Source organism: Oryctolagus cuniculus, chromosome 7 (assembly GCF_051225735.1).
Source record: "Oryctolagus cuniculus isolate XC-2025 breed Fujian yellow rabbit chromosome 7, ASM5122573v1, whole genome shotgun sequence".
Lineage (NCBI taxonomy): Eukaryota > Metazoa > Chordata > Mammalia > Lagomorpha > Leporidae > Oryctolagus > Oryctolagus cuniculus.
Genome location: NC_142873.1, coordinates 145,453,300 through 145,472,540, shown reverse-complemented (window position 1 = coordinate 145,472,540; position 19,241 = coordinate 145,453,300). Strand labels below are relative to the sequence as shown.

General features: G+C 52.5%; 1 pseudogene; it reads left to right on the top strand.

The window, feature by feature from the left end:
* The first annotated feature begins 1,257 nt into the window (after nucleotides 1-1,257).
* Nucleotides 1,258-13,323, top strand: LOC100344078 (large ribosomal subunit protein eL15 pseudogene; annotated as a pseudogene).
* Nucleotides 13,324-19,241: the final 5,918 nt, after the last annotated feature.

Here is a 19,241-nt window from a genome sequence, read left to right as displayed (position 1 = left end):
AAGGAGCTCCAGACTGCTGGATTCTTTGTGTTTTTTTTTTTTTTTTAATATTTAATTTTTAATTTGAAAGAGTTACAGAGAGAGAAGGAGAGGCAGAGAGAGACAGAGACAGAGAGAGAGGTTCCTACAGCAGTCTTTTTATTTGAAAGGCAGAGTTCCAGAGAGGCAGAGGCAGAGAGAGAGAGGTTTTCCATCCCCTGGTTCTCGCCCCAGATGGCTGCCATGGCTGGAGCTGAGCCAATCAGAAGCCAACAGTCTGTGTGGCGTACTGGGTAAAGCCGCCGCTTGCAGTGCCGGCATTCCATATGGGCACCAGTTTGAGACCCGGCTGCTCTACTTCTGATCCAGCTCTCTGCTATGGCCTGGGAAAGCAGTGGAGGATGACCTAGGTCCTTGGGCCCCTGCACCTGTGTGGGAAGACCTGGAAGAAGCTCCTGACTCCTGGCTTTGCGTTGGCACTGCCCCAGCCGTTGTGGCTAAATTCTCACCTTTCTTGGGAGACTGTATAAAGACTTCTGTACTAGCTATTTTCTCTCACTTCCAAACCCACCCTTCTACTTCCTGTTGTGAGATACCAGAGCTGGGACAAACGCAAATCCCGTTTCTGTCACTGGGCTGCGTGCTTGGCTCTGTCCACTAGAGGGAGATAGCGAGGCCAGAGGAAGGAGAAGACGGGACTTGCTCCTTCCACTCGCTTCCTGTTCCTGCCAGAGGCACCCTAACAATTACTCTTGCGGGCCCCCAGCAGCAGAGCCTGCCTGTTGCCGCAGCTGAATCCACTTGGTATTTTCATCCAACAATTGCAAAACCAGCCCTGTGGTGTCCCACGCAGAGACTCCAGCACCAGGCTTAGAGGTCTGAGTTTCAGCTCTGCAGGGCCCTCCAAGTTTCTTCGCCTTACAGTTCCCAATCTTCCTTGGTTCCCGCAGCCCCGGGAGCTGCGGATGCTCCTTCCTGCTGTCTGCTGCTGCCTCTGTGATACTCAGAGTTTGCTTTGCTGACACCTGTGGTTACCTGGTTAACAACCGGACACCTGGCTAAGCATCCCTAACACTCTCTCTGCCAAGCACTGCTGTGGTTTCTCTCTCATTGCCTGGACCCTGACTGAGACGGAAATCAGTACTAGGAGAGGATCCCAGAGAATGGCTTCCAGAAGTTGGGACTGGGGAACTGGCTTCCTGGCGTCGGGGGGTTTGCCTGTGCTAAGCTCTTGGCCAGTGTGAAGTGTGATGCCACCAACCCATGCTATCCTGTGACATGGTCAATCAAGTTCTCACCGGTGGTTTTTGTGATGAGGCGCCAACTAAAACAGGTGCCTTGGAGGTGCAAGTGGTGGCTGCCCTTGACTTTTACGGCAATGACAATGACTGTGGGGCTACGGTAGGAGACAGATTTTTCAGAGCCTCAGAGTCCTTGCAGAAAGAAAACGCCAAACTCTCAGCTCAACCCGTGATCGGAGAACTGTAGAGCTCCCACGATAGGCATAAAAGAATCTCTTATGGGGCTGGCGCTGTGGCACAGCGGGTCTCGTGAGACCTGGGTGAGGTTCCTGGCTCCTGGCTTCAGGCTGGCCCAGCCCTGGCCATTAGGCCATTTGGGGAGTGAACCAGCAGATAAAAGAGTGCTCGCTTGCTTGCTGTCTCTCCAACTCTGCCTTTCAAATAAATAAATAAAAAGATCTTATTTTTTTTTCAAAAAAAATTATAACGGAACTGAAAAATTCCTGTCACCTAGTGACACAGCATCATCGCAACCTCAGCACAGCTCTCTTCCCGGCTGCGGCGATGCTGGGGCTGTCAAGCCTCCTGCGCCGCCACCCCCACCGCGGTGCAGCACGGCAGGTGCGCGGCGTGCTGAGGCTGCTGCCGGGGCGCCCTGCTCCCGCGCCGCCGTGCCCGGCTCTGAAACCCGGCTCTGGCCCGGTCCCAGGTCCTGCTGGGGCTCACCCTGGGAGCAGTGGGGATGACTCAGGCAGGTGGGTCCCTGCCACCCCAGATGGGATTCTGAGTTCCTGGCTTTGACCTGGCCCAGCCCTGGCTGTTGGAGGCATTGAGGAGTAAACCAGAGGCTGGGGCATCTCTGTCTCTGTCTCTCTGCTTCTCAAATGACTTTTAAACAAATTACAGCACTTGGAGTGATATGTACACAGTCTGGGATGTTTGCTAAGGATAGTGACTGTTACAGACTTTGCTTTCTGTCATTACTGCCGCGTGAGCTCCTGCTACTTGAAACAGTGCAGCAGCCTCACCTGTTTACCACGTCTCTTGGTTGAGTCATTTTCTCTCATGCTTATTTATTTATTTACTTTTAAAGATTTATTTTTGAAAGGAAGAGTAACAGAGGTGGGGGAGACAGAGAGAGAGATCTTCCATCCACTGGTTCACTCCGCAGTTGCCCCCAGCAGCCAGGCACGGCTGGGCCAGGCCAAAGCCAGGAGCTCCATCTGGGTCTCCTGTGTGGTGGCAGGAAGCCAAGCTCGAGCGTCATCACCTGCTGCCTCCCAGGTGCGGTAGCAGGAAGCTGGGTGGGAAGCAGAGCCAAGCTTTGATCCCAGGCATCCACCTGCTGTGCCACAGTGTCCATCACTCGGTTTTTAAAAAGTGCTCAAGGGCTACAAAGTGGGGAATCAGTGACAATTATTGCGCCACCAGTCGGGCCTGTCCCATTGCATCATAGCTGTGATCGGAGGAACAAGAAGAAAGTGACAGGGCCGCTGCTGTGGTGTAGCAGGCTAAGCCTCCGCCTGCGGCGCCAGCATCCCATACAGGTGCCAGTTCATGTCCGGCTTCTCCTCTTCCGATCCAGCTCTCTTCTACTGTGGCCTGGAAAAGCAGTAGAAGATGACCCAAGCCCTTGGGCCCCTGCACGCGCGTGGGAGACCCGGAAGAGGCTCCTGGCTCCTGGCTTCGGATCAGCCCAGCTCCAGCCATTGCAGCCAATTGGGGAGTGAACCAGTGGATGGAAGACTCTCTCTCTCTCTCTGCCTCTGTCTGTCTGTAACTCTACCTCTCAAATAAATAAATAAATCTAAAAAAAAAAAAAAGAACAAAGTGACAGAGGCAGTAAAGAAAATGCCCAGACAAGGGCAGTGAGACTAAAGGAGGCTTGAGGATGGTCCGTGTCCAGCGTGAGGAACCCCTAATGACCGGGACTGCAGACACTTGGCCCTCTCAGCACCGTGACATCACGGCCAAAGCAAAACGCTGGCCAGCAATGCTGAGAGCACAGGCTGGGCCCAACCACGATGTGGAACCGACTGCTATTTCTGGACGTTTTAAATAATTCAAGAACTCGTTACCCACTGTAAAAGTGGGGCAGGGCTGAAGGCTGCTGGGGGATTTTTGGAAACTCTGGACAAGTGGATCACGGAGGAAAGTTACTTGCCAGAGCAGAACTCCACTACAGACGGACGCGTGTCGGAAACACACGCCTGGGAGACTCAGCTGTCGGGACAAGTGAGTGCGGGCGCCAAGGCTTCTGAGGACAGGACAGAGTTGGGCTGGGTGCAGTGCTGCGCTAGAAATGGAACACTTCTGGGATCCGGCTTTGCGAGAAGTCCAGGGCCTTGGAGGAATGACACGTTGCCATGAGCTACCGGAGCAGTCAGAAGTCATGGCCAGCTCCTCTTCCAAGATGCCCCCCTGGATTGCTGTGCCAATAAAATGCAGAAGTGCAAGTACTTCACACCTTTCAAGACTTCACTTATTATTACTTTTCAAGGATTTCTTTATTTGAAAGGCAAAGTGACAGAATGAGGGAAAGAGCTTCCATCCACTGGTTCACTCCCCAGGTGGCTGCAACAGTGAGGGCTGGACCAGGCCAAAGCCAGGAGCTCCATCTGGGTCTCCCACATGGGTGTAGGGGTCCAAGCACTTGTACCATCTTCTGCTGCCTTCCCAGGCCATTAGCAGGGAGCTGGATTGGAGGTAGAGCAGCCAGGACTTGAACCAGTGCCCATATGGGATGCTGGTATCACATGTGGGAGCTTAACCTGCTACACCACAATGCCAACCTCCACTTAGTATTATTTTTAAAAATTAATTGATTGGGGCCGGCACTGTGGCATAGTGGGTAAAGCTGCTGCCTGCAGTGCCAGCATCCCATATGGGCGCTGGTTCGAATCCCAGCTGCTCCTCTTCCAATCCAGCTCTCTGCTATGGCCTGGGAAAGCAGTAGAAGATGGCCCAAGTCCTTGGGCCCCTGCATCCATGTGTGGCCATTTGGGGAGTGAACCATTGGATGGAAGATCTCTCTGCCTCTACCTTTCTCGGTAACTCTGTCTCTCAAATAAATAAGACATTAAAAAAAAAAAAAAATCCAACACAAAGGCAGGAGGCACCCAGTAGACTGACAGCAGCAGATTTCTCAGCACAAACCTCGCAGGGCAGGGGGGAAGGGAACAGTGTTCTCCAGGTTCCGAAAGAGACAACTTCCCAGGCAAGTTCGCCATGCCCCGCCAGGCGCTCCTTCATTCATGAAGGGAATAAAGGCTTTCCCGGGGAAGTGCAAGCCGCGAGACGCGCCGCACAGAGGATGCGCAGGGAGCCCTGTGCGTAGAAGCAGGAGGAAGATAGCTGCACCATGAACCCATGGGGATGCAGAAACCCCCGCGGCAACGAAGAAAGGACATGCAAAACAAACAGGGCTCTTTTTTAATGACGAGTCGTTACCTATCAGTAATAACTACGGCACACCGAGTTCAGCTGTGGCTGGCCATTCCAGCATCCCACATCGGGGTGCTAGTTTGAGTCCCGGCTGCTCTGCTATGGCCTGGGAAGGCAGCAGAAGATGGCCCGAGCGCCTGGGCCCCTGCACCCGCGTGGGAGACCTGGACGGAGTTCCAGGCTCCTGGCTTCAGCCTGTCGTGGCCTGGCCCAGCCTGGCTCCAGTTGTTACAACTATGTAGGGAGTGAACCTTTGGATGGGTGATCTCTTTCTCTCCCTCTCCTCTCTTTCTGGTGCTCTGCCTTTCAAATTAAATAATAAATCTTTTTTTTTTTTTTTTTTTTTTTTTAAGTTTCGATTTTCCACAGTGTCCTGCTTTGTGGGGCGTCTGGGCGTGCCGCAGGGTCACTCGCGGCAGGCTCGAGTCTCCAGGCCGCTGCGCCCACGCTGCCCTGTAAGGTCTTCAGGACTGTTTACGGCCCTCAGAGCGCCCAGCTCGGTCGGCCTGGGCGGGTGCGGGGGCCGGACTGGGTCACCGGGTGGGTTTCGGTCGCTGGCTCCCGGTTTCTGCAGTGATGACGGGCAGACAGATCCGCCCGCCCCTTTGCGTCTGTGTTCCTGTGACCTCCACTTTAAATGTGGTCCCCGGCGGTTCCGATGGGTCCTCTGCTGGGTTCTCTGGCCCATTTCGGTTCTGAAGGCCCCGGTGTCGGGTTGTCAGGAGCGGTAGGCCTTTGGCAAGTCAGGCATTGAGCCTAGCAGTCAAAGCTGTCGGTCGACACACCCATGTTCCATTGGGGAACGCTCAGCGCCAGCTCCCGACTGCTTCCCACCCAGGCAGACCCCAGGAGGCAGCAGACCCCAGGAGGCAGCAGCCACGGCTCGGCTCGGGCTCGGCTGGGATAACCGGGTTCCTGCCACACAAGTGGGAGGCGCGGATCGAGTTCCCAGTTCCTGGCTGCTGCCGGCCCCAGTCCCTCCTGGCCATGGCGGGCTCTTGTGAGTGAACAGGCAGATGGGATCTCTCATGCCTCCCAAATAAATTGAATTTTTAAAACCTTCTTTAAATAATAGTAATCGTGAATGTAAATGGAGTAAATTTCCCACCACTCACCACTATGAAGCCAGCATCCCACACTGGGTGCCCGTTAGAGTTCTGGCTGTTCCATTTCCTGACTCGGCTCCCTGTTAATGTGCCTGGGAAGGCAGCAGGAGGGGCCCAAACTTAGAGCCCTGCCGCCCGGGTAGGGGTCCAGGGTGGACTTCCGTCTCCCAGATGTGATCATTTGGAGAGTGAACCAGCTGCCGAAAGAGCTTGCTTTTTCCTCCCTCTCTCTCTCTCTCCCTCTCCTTCTGCCTTTCAAACAAATAAATGAATCTTAGGGGAAAAAAAAGATGCAGGCTGAGGCGGGTGTTTTCACAGCAGTTAGGGTGCTCCGTGGGGTGCCCACCTCCCCGGTTGCGGTGCCTGCTCCCAGTGCCAGGGCTGCTACGGTCCAGGCTCCTGCTGCTGCACGCCCTGAAGGGCAGCAGTCGGTGGCTCGAGTGCTTGGGCTCCTGCCCCCGCCGTGGCGGAGCCAGACCCAGCTCCTCGCTCCGGCTCCAGCCTGACCCAGCCCCAGCTGGCATCTGGGGAATGAAGGGAAGATCTCTGTCTACCCGCCTCTGTCTCTCTGCCTGATACAAAAGTGAGACTCAAAGCTGTGCTACCCGGGCTGGCAGCGTGGGGCAGAGCGAAGCTGCCGCCTGTGATGCTGGCATCCCTATGGGTACTAGTTGGAGTCCCCGCTGCTCCACACTCAATACAGCTCCCTGCAAGTGTCCCTGGGAAGACGGTGGAAGGTGACCCAAGTACACGGGCGCTTGCCACCCACGTGAGAGGCCTGGATGGAGTTCTACACTCCTGACGTGGGCCTGGCTCAGCTCTAGCCTTTGTGGCCACTCAGAAGTGAACCAGCAGATGGAAGATCTCTCTCTCTCTCTCTCTCTCACTCTGCCTTTCAAATAAACAGATAAGATCTTGAAAAAGATATGCTACTTACAAGAAACTTATGTCACCACTAAAGACACAAACTGAAAGCGAAAGGCTGGAAAAAGATATTCCATGCAAACAGAAACCAAAAGCAAGCAAAGTAACTACATTCTGCTTATATCAGACAAAAACAGACTTTAACATGAACACTATAAAAAGAGACAAAGAATTGATCAAGAGATCAATTCAACAAGAAGATATAACAGTTGCAAATGTATATGCATTTAATTCTAGAGCACCCAGTTTTATAAAACAAACATTCAATATAATCGGGGAAAATAAACTCCACTACATTAATTGTGGGGAACTTCAACACCCCCTTTTCATCAATAGACGGATCATCCAGACAAAAATCAATGAAGAAACATCAGAGTTAAATTGTACTATAGACTAAATGAACTAACAGACATTTATAGAACGTTTTATCCAACAGTTGCATAATGCATGTTCTTCTCTCGTTTTTTGCCAGGCAAAGAGACAGAGACAGACAGACAGACAGAGCTTCCAGCCACTGGTTCCCTTCCCAAATGCCCTCAACAGCTTGGGAGGGGCCAGGCCAACGCTGAGAGCTGGAAGCTCAATCCAAGTCTCCCTTGGAGGCGGCAGAGCCTTCATCCTCGGCTCCCAGGGTCAACATCAGCAGGAAGCTGGAGTTGCAAACAGAGCTGGGATGCGGGAGCCTTCGCCACTAGGCCAAGCGCAAGCCGCACAGTGCACATTCTTCTCATCAACACATGGAACATTCTCTAATAGCAGCATACATTAGGCCAAAAATCTCATCTCAATAAATTCAAAACAATCAAAATCTGTGCACACTTGGTTTGATGGTTACACCACCAACTGGAACACCCGCATCCCAGTCAGAGTGCCTGGGCTTGGGTTCCAGCTGTGCCTCTGTTACCAGCTTCCTGCAAATGCACACTCCTAAAGGCTACAGATGATGACTGAAGAACTTGGGTAGAATGAGTTTGGACACAACCAAAAGAGTTAGAACTAATGAGTTCAGTAAATATTAGAAATATTAGAACTGGGGGGCCAGCGCTGTGGCTCACTTGGTTAATCCTCAGCCTGCAGTGCCGGCATCCCATATGGGCTCCGGGTTCTAGTCCCGGTTGCTCCTCTTCCAGTCCAGTTCTCTGCTGTGGTCCGGGAGTGCAGTGGAGGATGGCCCAAGTGCTTGGGCCCTGCACCCACATGGGAGACCGGGAGGAAGCACCTGGCTCCTGGCTTTGGATCGGCAGAATGCGCCAGCAGTAGCAGCCATTTGGGGGGCAAACCAGCAGAAGGAAGACCTTTCTCTCTGTCTCTCTCTCTCACTGTCTAACTGTGCCTGTCAAATAAAAAAAAATTAGAACTGATAAGTTCAGCAGGTTACAGGGGCTGGTGCTGTGGCACCGTGGGTTAAGCTGTTGCCTTCAGTGCTGGCATCCCACATGGGTGCTAGTTCAAGTCACGGCCACTCTACTTCCAATCCAGCTCCCTGCTGATGTGCCTGGGAAAGCAGTGGAGGATGGCGCGAGTGCTTGGGCCCCTGCACCTACATGGGAGACCAGGATAAAGCTGCTGGCTCCTGGCTTCCGCCTGGCCCAGCCCTGGCTGTTGCAGTGATTAGGGGCGTGAACTAGAGGATGGAAGACCTCTCTCTCTCTCTCTCTGTCTCTCTCTCTCTGTCTCTCTCTCTGTCTCTCTCTCTCTGTCTCTCTCTCTCTGCCTATCCCTCTCTACATATAACTCTGCCTTTCAAATAAATCTTTTTTAAAAAATGAAGTTGCAGCTTACAAAATAAACACAAAAAATCAGTAACATTTGTATACACCAATAACAAACTCATTGAGAAAGAAATTATAAAAGCAATCCCATTCATGGTAGCTATAAAATAAAGTATCTTGGAATAAATTTAACCAAGGATGTGAAAAAGCCCTACAATGAAAATTACAAAATATTAATGAAAGAAATTTAAGAGGACATGAAAAATGGAAAGACCTTTTATGTTCATGGATTAGAAGAATTAGTATTATTAAAATGTCTATACTATTGGGGCTGGTGCTGTGTAGTTGACTAAGCTTTTGCCTATGGTGCCGGCATCCCATATGGGCACCAATTCATGTCCTGGCTGCTCCTCTTCCAATCTAACTCTTTGCTTATGGCCTGGGAAAGCAGCAGAAGATGGCCCAAGTGCTTGAGCCCCTGTACCCTGCGCGAAGTTCCTGGCTCTTGGCTTCAGATCAGCCCAGCTCCGGCCATTGAGGCCATTTGGGGAGTGAACCAACAGATGGAAGACCTTACTCTTTGTCTCTGTCTATGTCTCTGTCTTTCTCTCTGTAACTCTACCTCTCAAATAAATAAATAAAACCTTTTTATTTTTTTTAAATAGTCCATACTGTACAACTGACTTAGTTTCAATTCAATCCCCATCAAAATATCAATGACATTCTTTGCAGAACTAGGAAAAACAACCCTAAAATTCATATGGAAGCACAAAAGATTCTGAGTAGCCAAAACAATGAACAAAACTGGAGTTAACACCTGATTCCCAGACACGCTGAAGAGCTATGGTGACCAGAACAGCACGGTGTGGGCAAAAAAAAAAAAAACAGACGTACAGGCCAATGGATCAGAACGGAGACCCCAGAAATGAATCCATGGGTCTACGGCCAACTTATTCTCAACAAAGGTCACAAAAAATACAATGGAGAGAAGACAGCCTCTTAAATAAGAGGTGCTGGGAAATCCACATGCAGAAGATTGAAACTTGATGAGGGCCAGCGCTGTGCTTAAAGTGCCACCTGCAGTGTCGGTTCAAGTCTCACCTGCTCCACTTTCAATCCAGCTCCCTGCTAAGATAAGCAGTGGAAGATGGCCCAAGTCCTTGGGCCCCTGCACCCACATGGGAGACCCAGATGAAGCTTCCGGCTCCTGGCCTCAGCCCTGGCCATTGCAGCCATTTGGGGAATGAACCAGCAGAAAGACAGACAGGAAGAGAGGGAGGGAGGGAGGGAGGGAGGGAGGAAGGAAGGAAGGAAGGAAGGAAAAAGAAGAAGAAGGTAAAGCATCATGACCCGAGTACTTAGACCCCTGCCACCCATGTGGGAGACAAGGATGGAGTTCTTAGCTTCTGGCTTAGGCCAGGCTCAGCCCCAGTTGTTGTGGGCATTTGTGGGGAGCAACTCGGACTAGACTAAGTTACTGGAATTAAGACTTATTCTATGCATCTGCTCTCCCACAATATGGCGCTGGGAGAGGAGGAAACAGCTTCTACACAGCTGCCTCCAGTTCAACCAATAAACAGCAGGACCTGCTCCTGATTGGAGGAGAGCAGCGTACTCGGCGTGTGGGTAGCAGAGTTGGGATTGGTGGAGGAGGACTATAAAGGAGGAGAGAGACAACATGCACCAGGAACATCTATCTAAAGGGAACACCTGAGCAGCCCCCGAGAGAGCCGGCCAGCGGTGTGCCGCTCCCCCGCGGAAGTGGGGAAAGTGGCAGGGGGAACCGCCCTTCCACGGAGGTGGAAGGGACGGTAGCCAACCTGGGAAGAACCAGCAGCAAACCCGGGAAGGGCCGAGCAGACAAAAGAACAGCGCAGGGTCCTGTGTCATTCCTCCGCGAAGAGGGGGAGCGACATAATGGTGCCATGACTCGGATATGAAGCCTAGGCAGGGTTTAGTGTCGTTCCTCCACGAAGAGGGGGAGCGACAGGCATTTGGGAAGAAAACCAGCACATGGAAGACCGCTCTGTCTCTGACTCTCTCTCTCTCTCTCTCTCTCTCTCTCCCCTTCAAAGAAATAAACAAATAATGCAAGAAGAAAAGAGTAGTGATTGCTATAGGCTGGGAAGGGTGTGGGGGAGGGACAGAGGGAGGTTGGATAAAGGGTGGGAAACACAGCTGGAAGTAACAAAGCCTAGTGTGGCACAGCACAGTGGCGTGACCTTGGTTCACACCGACGTATTACACACTGCACACTGCGTGACAAACTGGAGGAGGGATCAGCTCCAAGCGGAAAGAAAAGATAAGGACGTGGAAATGCTGATGCCTGATTGGAGAACATGCTTCCTACATGTGTTGAAATATTTTATGGCACCATAAATGTGCAAGTATTACATGTTAATAAAAGAAATTTAAAAATTTTTAAAAATTAGGTAAAGTTTGGCCGGCGCCGTGGCTCAACAGGCTAATCCTCCGCCTAGCAGCGCCGGCACACCAGGTTCTAGTCCCGGTTGGGGTGCCGGATTCTGTCCCGGTTGCCCCTCTTCCAGGCCAGCTCTCTGCTGTGGCCAGGGAGTGCAGTGGAGGATGGCCCGAGTGCTTGGGCCCTGCACCCGCATGGGAGACCAGGAGAAGCACCTGGCTCCTGCCATCGGATCAGCGCGGTGCGCCAGCCGCAGCGCAGCGGCCGTGGCGGCCATTGGAGGGTGAACCAACGGCAAAGGAAGACCTTTCTCTCTGTCTCTCTCTCTCACTGTCTGCTCTGCCTGTCACAAAAAAAAAAAAAAAAAAAAAAAAAAAAAAAAAAAAAAAAAATTAGGTAAAGTTTGAAAACAAGGACTCTGACCCTGAAAGGTTTTCATTAATGAAGAACAACGTCCATCGTGCATTATCCGCTCACAAGCAAATCTGTGAGGGACAAAGGAGCAAACCACCGCGGGCCACATTTCTGAAGAGGGACCCCCTCAGCCAGGGCCTCAGGCTGGTCCCTCAGCAGGTGTCCAGAGACAGGAGCGACAGCTCCGTCCTTGTCCTCATTACCTCCTTACCTGTGCAGACTGCTCAGTGAGGCCGTGCGGGCCTAGGCTAATGCGTGTGCCTGTGTCTTAGTTGTTTTTTTCTTTTAAAGATTTATTTATTTATTTATTTGAGAGACAGAGTTACAGATATAGAGAGGGAAAAACAGAGAGGTCTTCCATCTGCTGGTTCACTCCCCAAGTGGCCACAACGGCCCAAGCTAGGCTCATCCAAAGCCATGAGCCAGGAGCTTCCTCCCAGTCTCCCAGGTGGGTGCAGGGGCCCAAGCACCTGGGCCACCTTCCACTGCCTTCCCAGCCCATAGCAGAGAGCTGGATTGGAAGAGGAACAGCCAGGACACAAACCGGTGGAGGTGGAGGTTTAGCCCACTACGCCACAGCGCTGGCCCCTGTGTCTTAGTTTTTTTTGTTTGTTTGTTTGTTTTTAAAGATTTTATTTATTTGAGAGGTAGAGTTACAGAGAGTGAGAGGAAGAGACAGAGAGAAAGGTCTTTCACGCACTGGTTCACTCCCCAAATGGCTACAACGGCCAGAGCAGGGCCGATCTGAAGCCAGGAGCCTCTTCCAGTTTTCCCATGTGGGAGCAGGAGCCCAAGTGCTTGGCCCGTCTTCCACTGCTTTCCCAGGCGCATTAGCAAGGATCTGGATCAGAAGAGGAGCAGCTGGACTAGAACTGGTGCCCACATGGGACGCCAGCACCGCAGGTGGAAGATTAACCTGCTGCACCACAGCACCAGCCCCTCTGTGTCTTAGTTTTTAACCAAACATTTTTTTGTTATTTTTATTTTGAAAATTCTATTTATTTACTTATTTACTTATTTGAAAGGCAGAGTGACAGAGTCTCACATGCACATACACACACACAGATTGAGAGGTTTTTTATCCATTAGTTCATTCCCCCAGATGCCAACAGCCAAGGCTGGGCCAAACCAAAGCCAGGAGCAAAGAACTCCATCTGTGTCTCCCACATGGGTGGCCGGGACCCAAGCAGTTGAGCTGTCACCTGCTGCTTCCCAGGTGCATTAGCAGGAAACTTGCTCAGAAGTGCAGCAGCCACCTGATAGGTAGTGCTGTCATCGCAAGTGGCGCTTAACCTGCTTTACCACATGCAAAGAAAGTAAAATATATATAAAGGTAGAAGAAAGCTTACGGCATAAGCCAGCATAAGCATATAAAGGAAAAATGTTTCCGTAAGCTGCATGATGTGTCTGTTTTTAGCTAAGCATTATCAAGTCAACAGTATAACATGTCCTTTCCGTCGGCCGGCAGCCATCGGGGAAGCTGGGTGCGTGCAAGTGCCTCCAGGAGCTATGGAGAAAGGAGCAGCCGGCCGTGTGTGCTTCCTCCTGCGGGCCCGCTGCTGGCAGTGCCACCAGCTCTCAGCGCTGCACAGGGCACCCCGCCCCACTCAGCCCGACAAGGCACACAGACTGGGCTACAAGGCCAAACAAGGTAACGTCATCTACAGCATTCGTGTGTGCCCTGGTGGTCACAGGCGCCCAGTTCTGAAGGGTGCAACCTACCGCACGCCTGTCCATCATGGTGTTAACCAGCTAAAGTGTGCAGGAAGCCTTCAGTGTGTTGCCAAGGAACGAGCTGGGCACCGAGAGTCCTGAATTCTTATTGGGTTGGTGAAGATTCCAGGAACGCATTCTTTGAGGTTACCCTCATTGATTCATTCCATAAAGCCATCAGAAGAAATCCTGTCACCCACTGGATCACCAAACCAGTCCACAAGTGCAGGGAAATGCGTCGGCTGACATCTGCAGGCCGCAAGAGTCATGGCCTTGGAAGGGGTCACAAGTTCCGCCACACTATTGGTGGTTCTCGCTGTGCAGCGTGGAGAAGGCGCAGTACCCTCTAGCTGCACCGATACTGCTAACTCAAATAATGTTTGTAAAATTCATAACTAATAAATCATTTAGGATTTAAAAAAACATATAAAATGTTTAAAAAGTCACAGTAAACTAAGGCTAATCTACTATTGAAGAAAAAAAAACTTTTTAAAAAAGATTTATTTATTCATTTGAAAGGCAGAGATACAGAGAAAAGGAGAGAGAAAGAGGGGGGGGGGGAGAGAGAGAGAGAGAGAGAGAATCTTCCATCACTGGTTCACTCCCCAAATGACCGCAAGGACCAAGCTGGGACAGGCTGGAGCCAGGAGCCAGGAGCTTCTTCCAGGTCTCCCAAGCAGGTGACTCACCCAGAGCAGCTTCCAGTCCGGCAAGCTCCGTCCCCCTGCGTGCCCTCACTGTTGCACCATTTGTGTGTCTCGTACACCATACTACTCTACCTTTCCTGTGTCTGGGCACATTTAGATGCACAAATACTCTCCACTGTGTTACAGGTACTCGGGATGGTGATGCTGCACAGGTGTGTAGGCCAGAAGCAACGGCCCACACCACGCACCAGGCACCATGCGGGCTGGGAGTGGAACAGCCATAGCGTCCAGGTTGGTGACAGCACACTCTCAATGCTCACACCATGACGACATCCCTAATGATGCATCTCGCAGGATGTGTCCCCATCGGTAAGCAGCTCATGCCCATATTTAGTAAATAATACAGATCATTTGGCTCGCTGACCCACAGAGTAAGGGCCATTATGGGGGCCGGCGCCGCGGCTCACTAGGCTAATCTTCCACCTTGCGGCGCCGGCACACCAGGTTCTAGTCCCGGTCAGGGCGCCGGACTCTGTCCCGGTTGCCCCTCTTCCAGGCCAGCTCTCTGCTGTGGCCCGGGAGTGCAGTGGAGGATGGCCCAAGTGCTTGGGCCCTGCACCCCATGGGAGACCAGGAGAAGCACCAGGAGCCAGGTGCTACTCCTGGTCTCCCGTGTTCAGATCAGCATGGTGTGCTGGCCGCAGCGCGCCAGCCGTGGCAGCCTTTGGAGGGTGAACCAACGGCAAAGGAAGACCTTTCTTTCTCTCTCTCTCACTGTCCACTCTGCCTGTCAAAAAAAAAAAAAAAAAAAAAGGCCATTATGGGAGGATGCCCCTGGAACTTCCCCTCTCCGTGAGGATGCAAACTGGAGGTAAATTGCACGCCTGGGTGTCCTGGGCTGAATTGTGTCCCACCTCCATCTTACACACTGAAGCTCCAATCCTTCAAGCAGGCTTCAAGGAAGCCCTGGAGGAGACAGCTAGTTCAAGTGAGGTGCCCTACTCCAGTAGCACCCGGGTCCTTTAAGGAAGAGGCAGAAATACCAGGAGTGTGTGTGTCCACGGAAGAGAAGTCCACCTGGGGACACAGCAAGATGACAACTGGTAATGTGCAAACCAGAGAGAAGCCTTACTGGAAACCATCGCTGCCGGCACCTTAAACTTGGACATCCAGCCTTCAGAACTGTGAGAAAATTTCCAGTATCCAAGCCCCACAGTCTGTGACCCTCTACCTGGACAGCGCCAGCTGGCTCACACGCTGGCGGAGCCGCAGAAATGAGTGTCGCCATCCGAGTCGTGAAGGGTGCTGGGGTGGTGCAACCAGTCACTTCCCTACTGAGTCGCGTGTCTGGCCTGTAAATATGGTGGCCACATCTTGGAGCGTGACTATGAATTTTCATTCATTTAACAGGGCAACGACTACAGTTCCAGCAGCCGTTCCAGCTGCAGGAGTGCCCCTGGCATTTGGTATTCACTACCGACCCGGCAAGTGGTGCTTTCCTCCATGTGATTTGTAAGAAACACCAGGAGTAATTTGCTTCCACAGAGCAGGGCGCAGAGTGCACATGTCCTCAGGGCTGCATCGGCGGTTCAGTTATCCGCCATGACGTGGTCCACCACGGCATTAGGGGCTGCGACGCCAGCATCGCCTGGGAGCGCCGACCTGTTGGTGCACCTGGGAAAGTAGCAGGATGACATGGTTCTGGTTGGGTCCAGCAAGTCAGAAATAGCAAGGATTTTATAAGGCTCAGTAAAGCATGCGAAATAAAGGGTGGGATGTAAGCACGACAAAAATTAAAAACTGGGACCTACTACTACGAGAATGATCGGGGCCCACAGCTCTGTCCACGCAGGCTGCAGAGCACGCTGTTCCTCTCGTGCCTCGGGAACCAGCAGTTACTGACACAGTGGCTGTGGCAAACGGAAACGCGGTACGGGCATCTGCAAAACACCGAGAGTGAATCCCGGCACAGGCCTCTGGGACTCGGGAGCAGGCCCAGGCCCTTCTCTGCACACCGTTCTTCCACTTGCTTCCGAGCCCTGGCATCCTAAGTAGCCCTGTGGCCTAGCGTCCACTGTGAGTTGGGTGGTTTCTCACCAGCGCAGCCATGAGCTCAGGCAGGCACAGCCACATGGGAGGAGACGGCACAGGTGAACCGGCAGGCGCAAGTCGCACGAGCAGGGAATTTTCCTCTGACCCCAGCTCCCGCCCCTCACAGAGAGCTCCCCGTGCCTGCCTGAGCAGCAGAAACCTCAGCCTGGCTGACAGATGGTCCTGCACCATATGCTGCACTGCAGGACGGTGGAAGGCTGAGGCGAGAGCTCCGCCCAGGGCTGGCCCCTGGGGACAGTGGTGTATCCCCACTGAGGAGTCAACTCCTTCAGAAATGAAGGTTTGAGTCACCCTCCCAAGTATACAGCCTCTGTACGGCAGAGGCCCTGGCAGAGGGCAAAGGCAATACGGGATGCACAGTTGAAAAACAAAGTCACGGCTGGCGCCGTGGCTCACTAGGCTAATCCTCCGCCTTGCGGCGCCAGCACACCGGGTTCTAGTCCTGGTCGGGGCACCGGATTCTGTCCCGGTTGCCTCTCTTCCAGGCCAGCTCTCTGTTATGGCCAGGGAGTGCAGTGGAGGATGGCCCAAGTGCTTGGGCCCTGCACCCCATGGGAGATCAGGAGAAGCACCTGGCTCCTGGCTTCAGATCAGCGCGGTGCGCTGGCTGCGGCGGCCATTGGAGGGTGAATCAATGGCAAAGGAAGACCTTTCTCTCTGTCTCTCTCTCTCACTATCCACTCTGCCTGTCCAGAAAGAAAAAAAGAAAAACAAAGTCACAAATATCAACTATGGCATTGTGACGACTTACAGAAACGAGAACAGTTGGGGAGCACTGTGGTGCAGCAGGTTAAGCTACCGTCTGCAGTGCCGGCATCCCATATGGATGCTGGTTCAAGTCCTGGCTGCTCCACTTCCGATGCAACTCCCTGCTAATGTGTCTGGAAAGCAGCAGCAGATGGCCTAGGTCCTTGGGCCCTGCATCCACATAGGAGACCCAGAAGCAGCTCCTGGTTCCTGGCTTTAGTCCTTGGCGAACCATCAGAGTCCTACTTCTGTTTTTATGCAATCCACTTCATGGCCATTAATTCTGTGCCATACAGGGTTTTTGTGTGATCAACTTTTGCTTATTTACTTATTTGCATTTTAATGGGGGGGAATAGAGAGAGAGAGAGAGAGAGAATCTTCTATCTGCTGGTCCACTCCTCAAATGCCCACAATAACCACAGTTGGGGCTGAATCAGGAGCCAGGAATTCAAACCAGGTCTCCCAATGTGGGTGTCAGGGGCCCAGCTACTTGAGCCATCACCACTGCTTCCTAAGTTCTACATTAGCAGGAAACTGGAACTGGGAGTGGAGCCAGGACTCAGACCCAGGTACTCGGATACGGATGAGGGCACTGACAGCAGAGTCTTAACTGCTAGGCTAAGCGCCTGCTCTTTTATTACTATGCCAGCACCCACTCTTGGGACACATTTACATATTAACAAGGGTCAGAGTTGCTCTAGGAGACAGCCTCCCAAAATCAGTGGCTTATACAAAAAACTTTTTTTTTTTTAATTTATTTGACAGAGTTAGACAGTGAGAGAGACAGAGACAGAGACAGAGAGACAGAGAGAAAGGTCTTCCTTCCACTGGTTCACCCCCTTAATGGCTGCCACGGCCAGAACTACGCCGATCCGAAGCCAGGAGCCAGGTGCTTCCTCCTGGTCTCCCGTGCGGGTGCAGGGCCCATGGATTTGGGCCATCCTCCACTGCCTTCCCGGGCCACAGCAGAGAGCTGGACTAGAAGAGGAGCAACCGGGACTAGAACCCAGCGCCCATGTGGGATGCCGGCACCACAGGTGGAGGATTAACCAAGTGGGCCAAGTGCCGGCCCCAGCAACACTTTATTTCTTTCTACATCCGAGTTCAGTATAAGTGAGAAATAACACAGAGACACTCTGCTCCGTACAACTATGCAAGCACCCAGGTTCCCCTCCTTTTGTGACGGACACAACGTCTGTGCCACTGTAGAATCTCACACTCTCCTTTGCTCTGCATGCAGGTGGGAAGAACAAGGATCAGCACCAAGGTGCAGCACCTGTCACGTCCACGCGCCAGAATTCAGTCATGTGACCATAGCTAGCTGCAAGAGAGGCTGTGAACTGTGAGTACTGGGGAGAGGAAGTAGCTCATACCACACGATTGTGGTCATTGGTGGCACTTAGGATAGAAGCTGCCAGAGAGTGATGCAGAGGCCAAATTGTTAAAAGTTGAGAAATCATAAGGGACAGGAAGAGGTAGCTGCTCTTTAATTTGACCTTGATGGAAGCAAAAAAAGACAAACCTGAACCAGAGTGAGGAGGTGACCAGTGGTGCAAAGTTCTGTTGGTGTTTCCACCTGCTCTGCAATCGACAGAGAATTGAGCACGTGTTGCAGTCTCAATGATACATCTCAAAGAGAAACAGGACGGGAGTGGAGGGCTAGCCATGGGCAGAGGGAGGCCTGCATCTTCCAGGACAGACAGATGCAGAGTCACCAAGACAGAGAGAGGGGAACACCATCAAGCAGGCTAGCTCTGCTTTCTGTGAAGTGACGGGGCAAGAAAAGGTGCCGGGTTGCAGAGGACCCAGCTGGGCTGGGACAACAGGAGCAGTGTGTCTAGTTGTGTCACTCTGCCCTGCAGCCAAGGAGCAGGCGGGAGCAAGTTCTCAGTGTGCTTCACTCCAGTGAGGTTCAGCACACCCGCAGCCTTTGGCCCCAGGGGCGTGGGGGGGGGCAGCCTGCATGTGTACCAATTAGTCACCCCGTCGTCACGGCTGTTGGCTTCCTAACCCTCCCCGTGGTATAAGTTTTTCAAAGTTTTATTTATTTATTTAAGAAGCAGAGAGACACAGAGTCGGAGAGAAGGAGAGAGTGAGAGAGAAAGAGAGTTCCTATCTGCTAACTCATTCCCCAAATGCCTGTGATGGCCAAGAACAGCGCGGGGCTGAAGCCAGGAGCTGGGAACACCACCCAGGTCTCCCACGTGGGTGGCAGGAACCCAGGTACGTGACCCAGCGCCGCTGCCTCCCAGGCAGGAGCCAGAGCCAGGAGTTGAATCCAGGTCTCACCTGGGACGCGGCCGTCTCAGCCAGCAGCTGAAGCGCCAGGCCGAACACCTGCCACGCTCTACTCCTGTGTATTTTGATTTCGCTTCTTATTGTCCCCCATCCTAATCCCCGGTGCTCTTTCCCTGCACATTTTGGGTTTTCCGGTAACCCCAGAGTGATGCGCAGATCCTAAGTGACCCCGGTGACTCCTGCCTCCTGGTGTTTGTGTGGTTCCTTCGCCTCCAGTGCAAGTGGGACCTGTGGCTCGCTTCTGTCCGCAGACCACAGCAAGGTGGTGGGCTGTCACTCCTGTCACTTGTATGTTAAGTAATATGAAGCTCTGTGTTAGCAGGCTGGAGCCAGAGACGCCTCTTGTCAGCTTCATGGTATGCAGCCAGGCTCTGCAGAAGGCCACGTGGTGGGAAACCGTGGTAACCTCTGGGGAGCTCTGGGAAGTCTCAAGGAGGTACAATCCGCCCGCAGCCTGAACCGGTGGCAAGTGGCTCCCTCCC